Here is a 14,987-nt window from a genome sequence, read left to right on the forward strand (position 1 = left end):
CCTGTCTGTTCATCTGTTTATTGAACCAGAGCAGTATTCTAGGCACAGGGGATTCAGTTGTAGACAAGACAGACCACAGCCTTCAGAGTCATAGATTCCTCATATTTAAGAGCTGAGAAGCCTGAGCATCCACCTTTGTCAGTAGTTTCCAAATTGTATTCTGCGGAGCTATCTCTGAGCTTGCCTTGAAGAACACGAAGAAGGTTGGGCAGTCGGGTGCCCAAATTACCCTTCCCTGCTGCAAACGGAAGAGCTCCATTTTAATCTGTCTTACGTGGGGATATTTTAGGTAGCCACCAAGTCTACAAACGGGAAAGCACTATGACAAAGGGAAGGCAGGATAGCTTAGTGGTTGGAAGCACAGATTTATGTGTCAGCAACAGGTCTGGGTTGGAATACTGGCTCTGGCCTTTCTTAGCTGTGTAATCCTGGGCAAGTTGCTTACCCTCTATGAGCCTCAGTAATGCTGTTACAATAATTAAATGTATTAATGCTCATAAAGGCTCAGCACATACTAAACACAACAAATGGCTGCCACCATTGTTATATTTTGATATTTGTTCACAGTACTTTTTAGGGAGAGGTTCAGTTCAGTTCAGTTGCTCAGTTGTGTCCAACTCTTTGTGACCCCATGGACTGCAGTACATCAGGCTTCCCTGTCCATCACCAGCTTCTGGAGATTGCTGAAACTCATATCCATCAAGTCGGTGATGCCATCCAACCATCTCATCCTCTGCCGTCCCCTTCTCCTCTTGCCTTCAGTCTTTCCCAGAATCAGGGTCTTTTTCAATGAGTCAGTTCTTCCAATCAGGTGGACAAAGTATTGGAGCTGCAGTTTCAGCATCAGCCCTTCCAGTGAATAGTCAGGACTGATTTCCTTTAGGATTGACTGGTTTGATCTCCTTGCAGTCCAAGGGACTCTCAAGAGTCTTCTCCAATACCACAGTTCAAAAGCATCACTTCTTCAACATTCAGCTTTCTTTATGGTCTAGCTCTCACATCCATACATGACTACTGGAAAAAACATAGCTTTGACCAGATGGACCTTTGCTGGCAAAGCAACGTCTCTGCTTTCTAATATGCTGTATAAGTTGGTCATAGCTTTTCTTTCAAGGAGCAAGCGTCTTTTAATTTCATGGCTGCAGTCACCTTCTGCAGTAATTTTGGAGCCCAAGAAAGTAACAAACAATGAAACGCACAAATCTAAGTGTACAATTCAATGAGTTTTCACAAATACACACACCCTTGAAACCTATATTCCCACCAAGAAAATTCCTTCAGGTCTCTCCTTAGTTCCCAGCTTCCAAAGGTCATGACCGTCCTGATGACTTTTCATGATAGGTTAGATTTGCCTGATCTAGAACTTCATGCTACTGCTGCTGCTGCTAAGTCTCGTCAGTCGTGTCCGACTCTGTCCGACCCCAGAGACGGCAGCCCACCAGGCTCCCCCGTCCCTGGGATTCTCCAGGCAAGAACACTGGAGTGGGTTGCCATTTCCTTCTCCAATGCATGAAAGTGAAAAGTGAAAGTGAAGTCGCTCAGTTGTGTCCGACTCCTAGTGACCCCATGGACTGCAGCCCACCATGCTCCTCCATCCATGGGATTTTCCAGGCAAGAGTACTGGAGTGGGGTGCCATTGCCTTCTCCGCTAGAACTTCATAGAAACAGAAAAATACTCTGGGCCACCTCCATCTTTTATGTCTGGCTTCTGCAAAGCAATGACTGCGAGCTTCGTCCGTGGTGTTGTGACCATCATTACTTCTCAATGAAGGTGTGGGCATACAGCCTCTCCATCAGACTGAGATCACCTTGAGAGTGGGCTCCAAGTATGTAGATCTTTGCCCTTCTGGCACCTGTCCAGTGTCTGGCACCTGGCTAATGCTTTTAACTTATTTGATGAGTGGATGGCTGAGTCTCAGGTGAGAAACAAGGGGATGAGGGTGGCTGAGTTACACTCTTGCTGAGGGAAGTGAGGCACTAGGTGTCCTCTGGTACAGATCCGGAGCTTCTGATTGGGAACAGGAGCAGAGTCAGAGAGCTTGTGTTTCAGAGTTCAACTCAGCAGCTTTTGATCCCTGGCTCTGCCACTTACCAGCCAGGAGACCTTTCACTTTTCCAAGCCTTGTTTTTTTCATCTACATCCTGTGGACTAATAAGAGCACCTACCTGACAAGGTTATTAGGAGACAAAAGGAGATAACCTTTTATCTAAAAGGCTAAATAGTTGCTGCTAAGTCACTTCAGTCGTGTCTGACTCTGTGCAACCCCATAGACGGCAGCCCACCAGGCTCCCCCGTCCCTGGGATTCTCCAGGCAAGAACACTGGAGTGGGCTGCCATTTCCTTCTCCAATGCATGAAAGTGAAAAGTGAAAGTGAAGTCGCTCAGTTGTGTCCGACTCTTCTCGACCCCATGGACTGCAGCCTACCAGGCTCCTCTGCCCATGGGGTTTTCCAGGCAAGAGTACTGCAGTGGGGTGCCATCGCCTTCTCCTGCTAAATAGTTAGGGTTCAATAAAAAGACAACCGTGAATAGTTGTTTTTACTGTTCTGTCCAGCCATCCTTTTTTTTTTTTAAGTGGGGCTTCTTCTCCCCATCCCACCTCCATATTTATTCAGTCCAAACTCAAGTAGCAACTTACAAGGGGTGTGGGAGTGACAGCTTTTGCAGAACCCAAGAAGTGATAACCCCCAAAAGATGTCCCCTCGCCTTACCTTCCTTCCCTACCTGCTCCCCAGGCAGCTTTTGACACAGGCATTCTTAGTCCCAACCTCACATCAGAGGGAAGAAGGAGCAAGAGAGGCAGAGACGAAGACATATTATTTTTCCCCAGGCTGTTAGGGAAGGGAGGGTGAAGTTGCCCTCTCTGAGTTGATTGATGTTGCGCTTGGGGATCTGAATTCTCTGATGTAATTACACTGTGTGCTTCATGCGATAAGGAGATTAATCAGTCCATTACGCAGGGACTGTTTTACCCACAGATGGAGGTAATTGAACGGAGATTTTGGACATCTCCAGGACCCAGGCAGTCAGCCAGTCTGCTCTGGTTGCAGGCAGGTGGCCAGCCTCTGGGCATCTAGACCATCTTCTCTAAAGAGGAACAACTATTGTTACTGCCACTTACTAGCTCATCTTAAGCCCTCGTTAGGTTCAAGGCACTTTGCATGCATCATCTCATCTAATCCTTACCAGTGTCCTGTGAGTTGGCACCTAGTCTTAGCTCCATTGTACACAAGGAGAACTGAGCCTCAGCTAATTTAAGACATTTGCCCCAAAGTCACAGACTTAGAGTTCTGATTTGAATCTAGCTCAGATGGATTCAAAAGTGTCCACAATTATTATTGCCTCCAAAGGAGAACAAAGAAATGAAAGGTGAAAACAGGTAACAGCCAATTTGTCCATCATCTGGTGATCTGAACAAACACATGAGATAGGAGGAATGTCTCATCTCAGCTGGGCACACAAAGAAGGAAAGAATGTGACACTCCAGGAACCAGGAGCTAGTTTGCAAAATGAATTGCCTGTCTTTGAAAATTCAGCAAGTGCACTGATGAACATGAGGAAGGTGGTTAAAAACATTGGGTTTGATGCTGGCATGACTACTTAATTGTGTGACCTTGGACAAGTTGAATAACCTTTGAGAGCCTTCATTTTCTCATTTAAAAACCAGCCCAGTAATACCTACCTTATAATGTTACCAACCAGAGTTCTTGGTCTCCTTAATCAATAGAAATTGATCATAAGCCAGGCAGGAAATTCAGGCAAAGGTTTATTGGGGCCCCTGCTATAGCAAAAGGAATGAGAACAAGCACCAGGTCCACTTACTCGCTCCTGAGCGAGGTGCAAGCTGGTTCCTTATATGGGGTGAGGGCAGGGGTATGACCAAGGATTTGGGCCAGAGGAGTGGTTAGGTGGTTTGCCCACCCTTTGGTGGTGGTGTGTGCAGAGGGCATGTGCAGTACCCTGCTTTCACTCCCAACACCCTGACCAGTTCTTCAGAAGTGGCGATTGGGCTTTTTGGTCTCTTTGTGTCTTGTCCAGAATTTGCCCCACCTGTGCGTACACGCAGTTATTTTTAGTCCCTTATAGTTTCTTTGTATTTAGTTGCTCAAGCACTGCAGCAAAAGATCCCAGTCCCAGGCCTGTCTCAACAGGCTTATCGTTGGCCTAAAGGAAATAATATATGTAAAGTGCTTGAGAGAAAAAGAGTCTTCCCAGAGTTGGGGTTCATTATTAACAATGCTGTTGCTGGTAGTGATGCTGTTGATGAGGGTGTAACAGTGTCGAATGTTGTGTACATCTCCCACCTAGGCTGAGCACTCCTGCTGCTTCCCTTCCTTTCCTCTGACTGCTTGCTGAGAGACTCAGTTCAGTTGCTCAGTCGTGTCCGACTCTGCGACCCCATGAATCGCAGCACGCCAGGCCTCCCTGTCCATCACCAACTCCCGGAGTTCACTCAAACTCACGTCCATCGAGTCGGTGATGCCATCCAACCATCTCATCCTCTGTTGTCGCCTTCTCCTCCTGCCCGCAATCCCTCCCCTCCCAGCATCAGAGTCTTTTCCAATGAGTCAACTCTTCTCATGAGGTGGCCAAAGTACTGGAGTTTCAGCTTTAGCATCATTCCTTCCAAAGAACACCCAGGACTGATCTCCTTTAGGATGGACTGGTTTGATCAAATTGCAGTCCAAGGGACTCTCAAGAGTCTTCTCCAAGACCACAGTTCAAAAGCATCAATTCTTCGGCGCTCAGCCTTCTTCACAGTCCAACTCTCATATCCATACATGACCACTGGAAAAACCATAGCCTTGACTAGACGAACCTTTGTTGGCAAAGTAATGTCTCTGCTTTTGAATATGCTATCTAGGTTGCTCATAACTTTCCTTCCAAGGAGTAAGCGTCTTTTAATCTCATGGCTGCAATCACCATCTGCAGTGATTTTGGAGCCCAAAAAAACAGGCTGACACCGTTTCCACTATTTCCCCATCTATTTCCCATGAAGTGATGGGACCAGATGCCATGATCTTAGTTTTCTGAATGTTGAGCTTTGAGCCAACTTTTTCACTCTCCTCTTTCACTTTCATCAAGAGGCTTTTTAGTTCCTCTTCACTTTCTGCCATAAGGGTGGTGTCATCTGCATATATGAGGTTATTGCTGAGAGACTAGTTAAAGGAAAAGAAAAATATCACATTTTGTGGGCATTTCTGATGTTCCTGACTCCACCTAGGCACTTCACCCACATAATCTCATTCAATGCTCACCATAAGTAGCTCCAAGAAACAGATATGATTTTCACCCCCATTGTAGGGATGGGGAAACTGAGACTCAGAGATTAAATAGATAAGAAGTACCATCTTTATGAGCCAACAAGGGTCATGGTGATTAGTATAAAAGGTTTGTTGTTGTTTAGTTGCTAAGTGTCTGATTATTTTGCAACCCCATGGATTGGTGGGGCGGATTCTTTACTGCTGAGTCATATGGGAAGCCAGTATAAAAGGTTATTGCCACCTAATTCAGTAAATATTAAGTGCTTGTTAATCCCTACGTTAAGGCTGCAGATGAGAAGACAAGTAAAACCTACTCCCAATGGACTCTGAGTTAGGTGGGCCAGAAAATCATATATATATATATATATATATATAAATTATTTTATGATTTTATATATAATACATTATATATATTATTACGGTCTAAAGCAATAGTTCTTATCTCTGACTCTATAAGAGAATAGATTCCTGGAAGGAGGGAGGTGCTTTTAAAAAATATCAATGCCAGGCCCCTGCCCTAGAGTGGCAATTTTAAATAGCTCCTCAGGGAGTGTTCAGTGAAGATACTGGTCTAGAGGTCTAGCACTGGTCTGGAAGGGAAAAGTCCTAGGAGGCCCACACCAATTATAATGAATTTCCATATAGGATGAAAGAGAAGGTCTTCTCTAAGGCCAAGCCTTGTGGGGGAAGCTCAGAGAAGGTCAGAGGAAGACTCCAGGGTCAGGGAGCATTTGAGTGAGTCTTGAAGGAGGAACAGTGATCAAGGCCAGTGTCCCTTCCATAGAAGCTGATGGGTTATGTGAAGGTTAACCAGTGGTCAGCATCCCTAATCTCCAAGTGAAATAAATGTTAAGTTAGTCAAAGCTTGGGGTTAGTAATTTTGGATCTTTCTTGTTTGTTCATAAAACATCCAAGTGACATTTACTGCACACTTGTTTATTTTTTTTATAAGGCATTGTTTCTTCTTATTTAAAAAATGAGCAAGATAAAAAATGATCAAAAATTTTAGTATTAGTAACCACTCACTTGCGGGCTTCCCTGGTGGCTCGGATGATAAAGAAGCTGCATTGCTGGGAGACCCAAGTTTGATCCCTGGGTTGGGAAGAGCCCCTGGAGAAGAGAATAGCAACCCACTCCAGTATTCTTGCCTGGGGAATTCCGTGGACAGAGGAGCCTGGTGGGCTACAGTTCACGGGGTCACAAAGAGTCGGACATGACCAAGTGACTAACACACACATACAACCACTCACTGATCAACGTGTGCTGGGGACTGCGTGATGATAATGAGAAGGAGGGTGATAGCTGCCATTATGGAGTGTTTACTATGTACATGCCATTGTGCTTCCTACTTTGCATGAATTAAATCATTTAATCCTCACAAAAGCCCTTTGAGGTGAGTGTCACTACTGTTCCCATTTTACAGATGAGAAAACTGAGGCTCAGAAAGGTTTAGTAACTTGGTTAAAGATCACAAGCTAGTACGTGGTGGAGATCAGAATTCCAGGAGAAGCAGTCTATTGTAATGGGAAGATGCCACAGGCAGGATGCCTGGGGCTCTGGACCAGCCCTGTTATTTCATGCTTTTGCCACTTCTAGTGAATTACCCCCCTTCTTTCTGTGTCTTAGTTTCCTTCTCTGTGGATTGAGTCTTTGAACCTCTCAGGGCTAATCATTCTATGATTCAAAGATATAAAGTACAAAATCATAAGAGTGGTTGGGGAAAGGAGGTGCAGACTGAACCCTCTGGATGAAAAATTTATTTTGGGAAGTTGTCAAGGTCTGGTATTCAACCACCCCAAGGAAGTCAAAGAGTACAGCTGGTGCTTTGCTGATTCAGAGGAATGGCTGGAAGGGAGATGGGAGCCAAATACACTGAGAATCTGTGTAATCAGAGAAAATGTCTTCATGATTTGCCATTATAATTCTCGATAACAAACTGGAACTCCAGCATCAATACTAATAACTAGTTGAAGGAGGCGGGGGTAAAGAATGAATTAAAATTTTTTAAAAGCTGTTTTTTGGTAAAGCACTGGGAAGTGTTCTGGGCTCCTAAATTTAAAGGAGTATTTTTAGCACCTGTAATCAAACCGACTTGCATAAACACATCTGCTGGAATATTGGCATCAAAATGTCTTTGCCGTCTTCATTTTTTACATTTCTTGCAGCCCTCCTGGGACCCAGGGAGAGTTTCACTGATTTTCTTCCTTTCATTATGTTTTTCCAAATCAACTGAGTGAGAAAGTCAAATGGAATATTTTCTTTTTCATTGAATGCTGCTGAGTCCCTACCTGAAGAGTGGCCACAAAGTCTTCAAACTTTAGTGAGTGTAAGAATCACCTACAAACTTTGTATCAAATGCTGATTCCTGGACCTTACCCTCAGATTCTAGAGGGCCATGTGGGCCTGGGATTCTGCATTTTACACACGTTTCAACTGATTCTGATGTAAGCAGTCCGGGGACCACAATGATTAGTACTGGGCTAGGGACTAAAGCAGATTTAGAATAAGATTCTGGTTCCATCATGCACGATCTGTTGACTCTGGGCAAGTTCCTTGACCTTTTGAAATATCAATCACCTCATCTGTAAAATGGACTATTAAGGATACCTATTCCATAAACTTGTCATGAGGATTAAAACTGATGTATTAACTTGGCACCCTGTCGGGCATGCAATAAATGACCCATAAAATGCTAACTCTTATCATTATTATTAATTTTGGCAACCTTAGCAAGTTATTTTTGTTTCTGACTCCAGGTTCCCCATATGCAAAGGGGGAGAAATTAGAAGAATACCTTAAAATCAGCTTTAATTTAATGAGAAAATGTCTGCAGAGGACTTAGCATATTGCCTGGCTCATTTAAATATCTGGTATTTGTTGAATGAATGAATGAATGCAATGAGTAGTTCAACACTTGCCTTCTCCAAACTGCAGACAATAAGGAATTTTAAGAGAACTTCTCTCCAACATCATTCAGTGGACCTGGAGCAGAGACCCGGTGTTTATGATTCTTGGTCTCCAGACCTTAACTTCTTGGAATCACTATATCTTTCACTAAACTCTAATTTTGATGCTTCTCTAAACCTCACCTGCTTCCAAATGCACTCAGGCTTACCCATCTCAAAAATGGCTTCACTGGATCTGGCTTCTACACTGGTGGCTTGGGAGATTCTCCTCCATCTAAAGATGGCATGGGCGTCTTGAGGGGAGGCAGGTGGGATATACAGTTTTCCTACTTGTGACTTCAGGAAAGCTATGGCCCATTTCTGCACTTCAGTCCCCTGCCCTACAGAAGGAACTGTTGTGGAAATCGATCCTTCCTTATGGCCTGGTGTTGTAAGTATCCATTTGCACATCTGCTTTGCACTGAGCTGTGAGCTATTGTACCACAGATACTTCACCTTTGTCAGCGTTCTAAAGCTCAGCTGTCCAGCTCAATGCTGGGCAATCACAGGGGTACAGTAAACGGGGGCTAGTTGTCCAATTAACTGAGTCGATGATGTCCCCAGGAGCTCTGGTCACTGCCCACCTTCTAAAAGGACCAAAATAGCAAGCAAACATTGAGCCTTATTACACTCATTAGTAGTCCAAAAAAAAAAAAAGATAGCATACCAAGTGAGAGATGATGTTCTAGATGTGTTACCTTGTAAGAAGTAAGCTCCACATCATGCAGATGATGGCAACCATTCGCGGCAAGTCTACTCCCACTCATTCAACAAAGTCTTTAAGCAGGGCTGGATACTGTGCTGGGTTCTGGGCAGAAATCAATTCAACAGACCTAAGAATCTGCCCTCACTGAGCTCGTGAACAATCATTATTCCATGTAATGTTTGCCGTGATAGGAGAAAGCTAGTCTGAAAAGCAAGTCTAGCCACGTGGGAGACTGGTTTGGGAGGATGTGATACAGGGGTTAGTCAGGTGAAGGGAAGGGTGTTTCAGGCAGAAGGAACTGCACATGCAAAGACATGAAATCATGAGTGCAGGAAAGATTTGAAAGAATTCTACTGGGTCAGTATGTTTGGAATAAAGGATGCAGGAACAGGGAACAAAGGCCAGAGAAATGATGGGCTGGAATCCGATCACGTCGGTGATCCCTTCCCTGAGCCAGGGTAGGGAGTCTGGACTGCTCTAATCTCAACGAGCCTCCAGTGAAGGGTTTTAATCAAAGAAGTGACTCAATGAGATGTGCCTATATAAAGATGCCCCTAGCTGCAGTGGACAAGAAAGATTGGAATGAGGGAGATGGGGGACAGGGAGACCAATTAGAAGGCTATAATCCAGGATCTAAATGGCAGGGATGCTTGTCAGAGTAATTTCTTTGAGGCATTTAGTCGCTGATTGCCGGCGATCTTCCCCAGCTCTGTGTGTTTGCGATGACACTGGACTGTGCAGAAAAAAAAGCCATTTAATCATGCTCGCCTGCTGCATTGCACACTTGGCCCTGCCCAGTGGCTGCATTCACTGTCGGGAGAATTGTGAGTTGTACTGCAAGGAAAGGAGAACTTGGGGTCAACTACCCCTCAATAAGCCCCCAAAGCATCCTGTGTTGTCACATCCTTTAAAAGCTCTGGCTATTACGCCTGATCATTTCCACTCATGAAACTGCCAGGATCGCCTAGTCAATTACTAGTCAAGTGGGGAAATGTACATTTCATTAGGAGCCTCTCACTTTAGATACACAAGGCCTTATATGAAATGAAATGTTCTGTGGTTATTTTTTTTTTCAGCCAGTGATTAGGTGCTGTAATTAAGAAGGCATTGTGCCTGATTTCCAATCTTTTTTCTTTATTTAAATTTAATTGATTTTCTCCTTGATTTAATCAACCCAAATTCAGCTACCTGGCACACTTCTCCACTCAGATGCTCAGAAGAATACTGGTGCTTAAAGGTGTGGGGCCACACCTAGAGAATGTAGGGTGTTGGCTGGTTCTAAGTCCCAGCTTCTGTTGACTGATGCAAGAGGATGTTAAGGACCCAAGTGGTTCTATTCAGTGCTAGAGAGGGAGCAGGGAGCAAGAGCTGATTTTAGACCTTTGAAATGTGGCTCTGCTGTGTGACCTTGGGTGACTTATTTAACCACTCTGTGCCTCAGTTTCCTCCTATTTAAAATAGGAATAATAATGTTGTCCTCAAAGCACTGTGATGAAAATTAAATGAGTTATCTATAAAAACATAGAAGGAAGACTGGAATATAAGTACTAAAACTGCTATTATTATTTCCATATCATTGTCTTTTCAGTAACTTATTTAATCATCACAACATTCCAGTGGGACTGGGTTATTCCCGTTTAAGGTAAAGAAAGGAAGTTCATGGTTAGGGACTGGCTGAGCCAGAATTCAAGTCCAAATCTCACCCTCATAGATGCTGTCCCTGTTACCCAGTGGCTTCTTTCTCCCCATGATGGACACATGGAGACAAAGATTTCTGAAATCAAGTTCTTTGGTCAAGATCACTCAGCTCATGGTGGGAGAATCAGAACCTGAGCCAAAGTGCTCTGGATGCAATGACTGTCCCATTGCTCCTCCACTGTCTCTTAGAAAGAGCAGGCAACTTTCTCAAAGCCAAACAGCAATTAAGATCCATGTGATATTGTAAATCCACTCATAAGTCCTAGTGCTCTCAACCTTTTTTTCCCCAACAGTCCAGACATATGACAGATGATGTTCATAGACCCAGGAGACCCCCTTGCCTAATACAGGATCACATAATGTTAACATTCAGTACACAAACTTAATTTCACACCTTTCCTGCTCAAGAAAACACAGTAAAACTCAGGATAAAGGACTCTATTAAAGGAGGAATCATGAATCCATCCAATTACTCATTTCACAAATATTTAATTGCACACTTACTTTGTGCCAGGAGTCTGAGGAAACAGCTGTGAACAAAAGCGACAAAAAAACCCCTGCCTTCATGAAACGTCAATCCTAGTGGAGGGTGGGGAGATTGTACAGTAAGCAAAATAAACTTAAATGATTATCTTTTTAAATATATAGTACAATAGAGGGAAATAGAGCAGGAAGAGGTCATTGTACAATGGGGAAGAGTTGCAATTTTAAATAACGTTTATGTAGGATTGTCAGGGGAAAAAAGTCAGTGAGAAAGTGACATTTGAGCAGACTTGAAGCAAATGAAGGAGGATGTCATGTGGAAGAGTGTGCAAGGCAGTGGAAATGGCCTGTGCACAGGTCCTGAGGCAGAACTATAGTTGGCATCTCAGAAGAGCAGCAGAGGGGCCAGTGGGGCAGGAGTAGAGAGACCAGCAGAAAAGAATGCAGAGTGAGGTCAGTGCGATAACAGAGGCCGGGTTGCATGGGTCCTGTAATTATTTTGGCTTTAGGGAAGACTTTGGAGGGCTTTGAAAAGAGGAGAACCATGACATGACTTGAGTTTTAGCAGGATTCCTCCCCTCCAGCTGCTTTCTGAGGAATAGGTTGCAGGACAGCAAGGCTGGACGCAGAGAGAACAAGTGAGAGATGATGTGGGCCTGGACCAGGGTGGTAGCCACATAGGAAGTGAGAAATGTTTGGATTCTGGGTATTTTTTTTTTTTTTTTGATTGGAAGATAATTTCTTTACAATGTTGTATTGGTTTCTGCCACACAACAACGTGAATCAGCCCCAAGTATATATATTTATATCCTCCCTCTTGAACCTCCCTCCCACTCACCACCCCATCCCACCCCTCTAGGTTGTCACAGAGCACTGGTTGAGCTCACTGTGTGAGCAACTTCCCACTAGCTCTCTGTTTTACTTATGGTAATACATATATTTCAATCCTGGATTCTGGATGTATTTTGAAGGTAGCATCAAGACTTGCTGATAGGTAAGACCCGGGGTTTGCGAGGGAGAAGTCAAGGACAGCTCCAAGGTTACCACTTGAAAGGAGCTGCCATCAGCTGGGATGATAAAGATTCATGTGTTCATACTTTTTTTTTCCAATTGAAAATCATTCCCAAATTTTCATCTTTAGTAATCATTAGTAACAAAACCATGACAGAGCTTACAATTGATCGTGATGGATCAGCGTGTCACGCTGTGGCTGACAACTGCTGAGCTGTTCTGCAGGGAGACATTTCTCCCTTGAGTTGGAAGCATCCCTTGTGGGTTGTGGCTCTGTCTTGTGGGTCTCACGATCAGCCTTGTTATTCCTCAAGAGTTAGAGAGTGGGCTAAACTCCTAGTGGGGGTCTCCATGGGGCTCTGCAGCTCCTCTGAATACAAGCCAAGACCCTCCATCAGGAGAAGGAGCCCCTCACCCTGTCCAGCCTCTCCCCTGCCCCACCCCCACTGACAGACGGTGGAGCCCCTCTCCCCACGCTGTGGCTAGTTCCGCCACCACGGTAGCCTCATCACTCCTCTGTCTGTCCCACCTTCCCTTCAGCCCATGGAATTTGGGGAAATGTGGACCTGTTTAGGTTTTGACTGAAAACATTTGATTGATCTTCTCAAATGGGCCGCTCTCTGGCGAGACGGAAAGTATGTTTGTGATTTTCCCCCTCCTTTTAAATTGCAAGAAAAGGCAAAATGCTGTTTTTCTTCCTGAGACTGTTCCAGTACACAAGGATGAGTTTGAAACACTGAGCCAAGCCGGCCTGGCTGGTGATTCAGCCAGGAGCAGTCATGGGACAAAGGTGTCGCTCCCTGCCAGCCGTCACACCCAGCAGCCCAGCTTGACCGCTGGATCCTTACTCCAGCCCCCTCCTCCCACCCTCCCCACCCAGCTTCCAGCCAGAGGAAGAGGTTCCAGGGAATGGGCTGGGATGGATTTTCCAGGAAGAACCCTCTTCAGAGAAGCCTGAAGCTCAAGGAGGAGGACCAAGTTTCTGCTAACTTCTCTGCCACGTCATGTGGAGCAGGTCACATCCCCTCTCTGAGCATTATAGGAAAGAGGTTTCAGATTGGGGAACCATGGGATCCTGTTCAACTTTCCACACGAAGGATGCTTAGCAGAGCCCGAGCTCAGGAAATGTCTGGGGAAGGAGAAGGAAGGAGATAGGAAGGGAGGCAAGAAGGGAGGATTTGACAAGGGGGGTGAGGTCTGGTGTTTCCTGGGATTCAGGACCTCTGCTTGTGAAAGTCCAGGGAAGCTGGCCCGTTTCCCCTCGGTGCCCACCGCTTCCGAGGACGTCTACCAGGCTTCCAGCTAACGGGAACAGAGACCTGCACCTGAGGGCACTCCAGCCGCTGAGCCCACCAAGCCGAGACCCAGGGCAGAAGGCAGCTGAGGGCAAATTCTCCAGGTGCCTCAGATGAAAGTACTTGGAGTTGCGTGTCTACACTGGTTCCCAGGGCTCCACAGCAGGATTAGGTTTCAGATGCCCAAAAGATAGTGGCTCCTTCCTTCTCAGACTCCCTCCCCACCTGCCTACCAAGCAGGTTGCATATAAGGAAATGGTCCCACTCCCAAGTCAGCCAGGGGCATTTGCTGGTCAGCTGATTCTTCAGAAAAGGGCTCAGACTTACTGGGCCCAGAGCCAGGCTGACAGTGCAACTGCCCAGAATATTCTGGGTGTCCACTGTGGACTTGGGTCTGCACCAGAGGACAGAAGAGCAGCTGGGGCATCTAGATGCACAGCAGGGACCCACCCAGGAGGGTTGGCCACACAGGGATGCAGGGGGCAGGCATTGCAAGTGTGGAGAACAGTGCAAATAAGACACAGAATTTAGAATCATTTTTCAAAAATTCAGGAAAAGCCCTACTGCAGTCTTATGACAGACCGTGTGTCACAAAATGCATGACCTCACTGAATCTTCATCTCAGCCCTGTGATGTAGGCACTGTTAAGCTTTCCATTTTACAGGTGGGGGAATCAAGGCACAGAAAGGTGAATTTGTTTGCCCAAGACCACATTACAAGTATCTGGCAAAGCTGAGACAGGAAGCCAGGCCCCTGGGTTCAGAGAGTCTAACTGATGAGGAAGGGGAATACCTGGAGGTGAGTGGGAATGGGAGCTTATGAACACTGAGCAGAGGGATCCAGTTTGTCCTCTGCCCCCTGGAGCTGAGGAGCTAGTGGTCTGGAAGGTGGGACGGTGAACAGCAAGGCATTTATTGCAGGAAAGCTGGGGAGAGCCACACTCCTTTTCTGCATGCAGTGCCCTCAGGGGAGACCAGCTGCCCTTAAGTACCTGCTCATCTTGGAGAAATGTCTACTACGAATGCCAGTGTCCTGGGCCTTGGGAACTGTCCCAATGGTATCTGTAGCCACATTGACGGTGAGACACACTGCCATCCACTGTCTGTCCCCTCAGTAACCTGTCCCTCGTTGGCGTGATTAGGCTGTTTATCCAGTCATTTCTCCCATCCAGCCAATATTTACTGAAGACACCATGGATTTGGCACCTTCCAGATGCTGAGGACACAATGCTAGAAAAGACTCAGGCTCTGCCTCAAAGGCTTCATGGTCCAGGGCAGGGGAAGAGAAAATCAAGCAGAGAGGTATATTGTGAGCATAGAGAAGGGACGTAACTGGTCTAAGTAGTCAGGAATGGCTTCCTGGAGGAGGTGGCATTCTAAGTTGAAATCTCTAAAAAATGGATAGGAGGTACTCAGGTTGAAGGAGCCAAAGTGACTGATGCCATTTCTTAATTAATAAGAAATAAGCACTGTTCTAAGAGCTTTACATGTATTAACTGTTAATCCCTGAAATGACTCTGTGAGACAGGTACTCTTACTATCCACATCTTACAGATGAAGCTCTGAGGCCCAGAGTGGTGAAGTC

The 14,987-nt window shown here is 45.5% G+C and overlaps 1 protein-coding gene across 2 annotated transcripts in view; it reads left to right on the plus strand.

Moving 5' to 3' along the window:
• SRRM4 (serine/arginine repetitive matrix 4) overlaps positions 1-14,987 on the plus strand; it is a 169,680-nt gene that overhangs the window by 95,690 nt on the left and 59,003 nt on the right. The window lies entirely within an intron of this gene.

Source organism: Bos indicus x Bos taurus, chromosome 17 (assembly GCF_003369695.1).
Source record: "Bos indicus x Bos taurus breed Angus x Brahman F1 hybrid chromosome 17, Bos_hybrid_MaternalHap_v2.0, whole genome shotgun sequence".
In the NCBI taxonomy this organism is placed as follows: domain Eukaryota; kingdom Metazoa; phylum Chordata; class Mammalia; order Artiodactyla; family Bovidae; genus Bos; species Bos indicus x Bos taurus.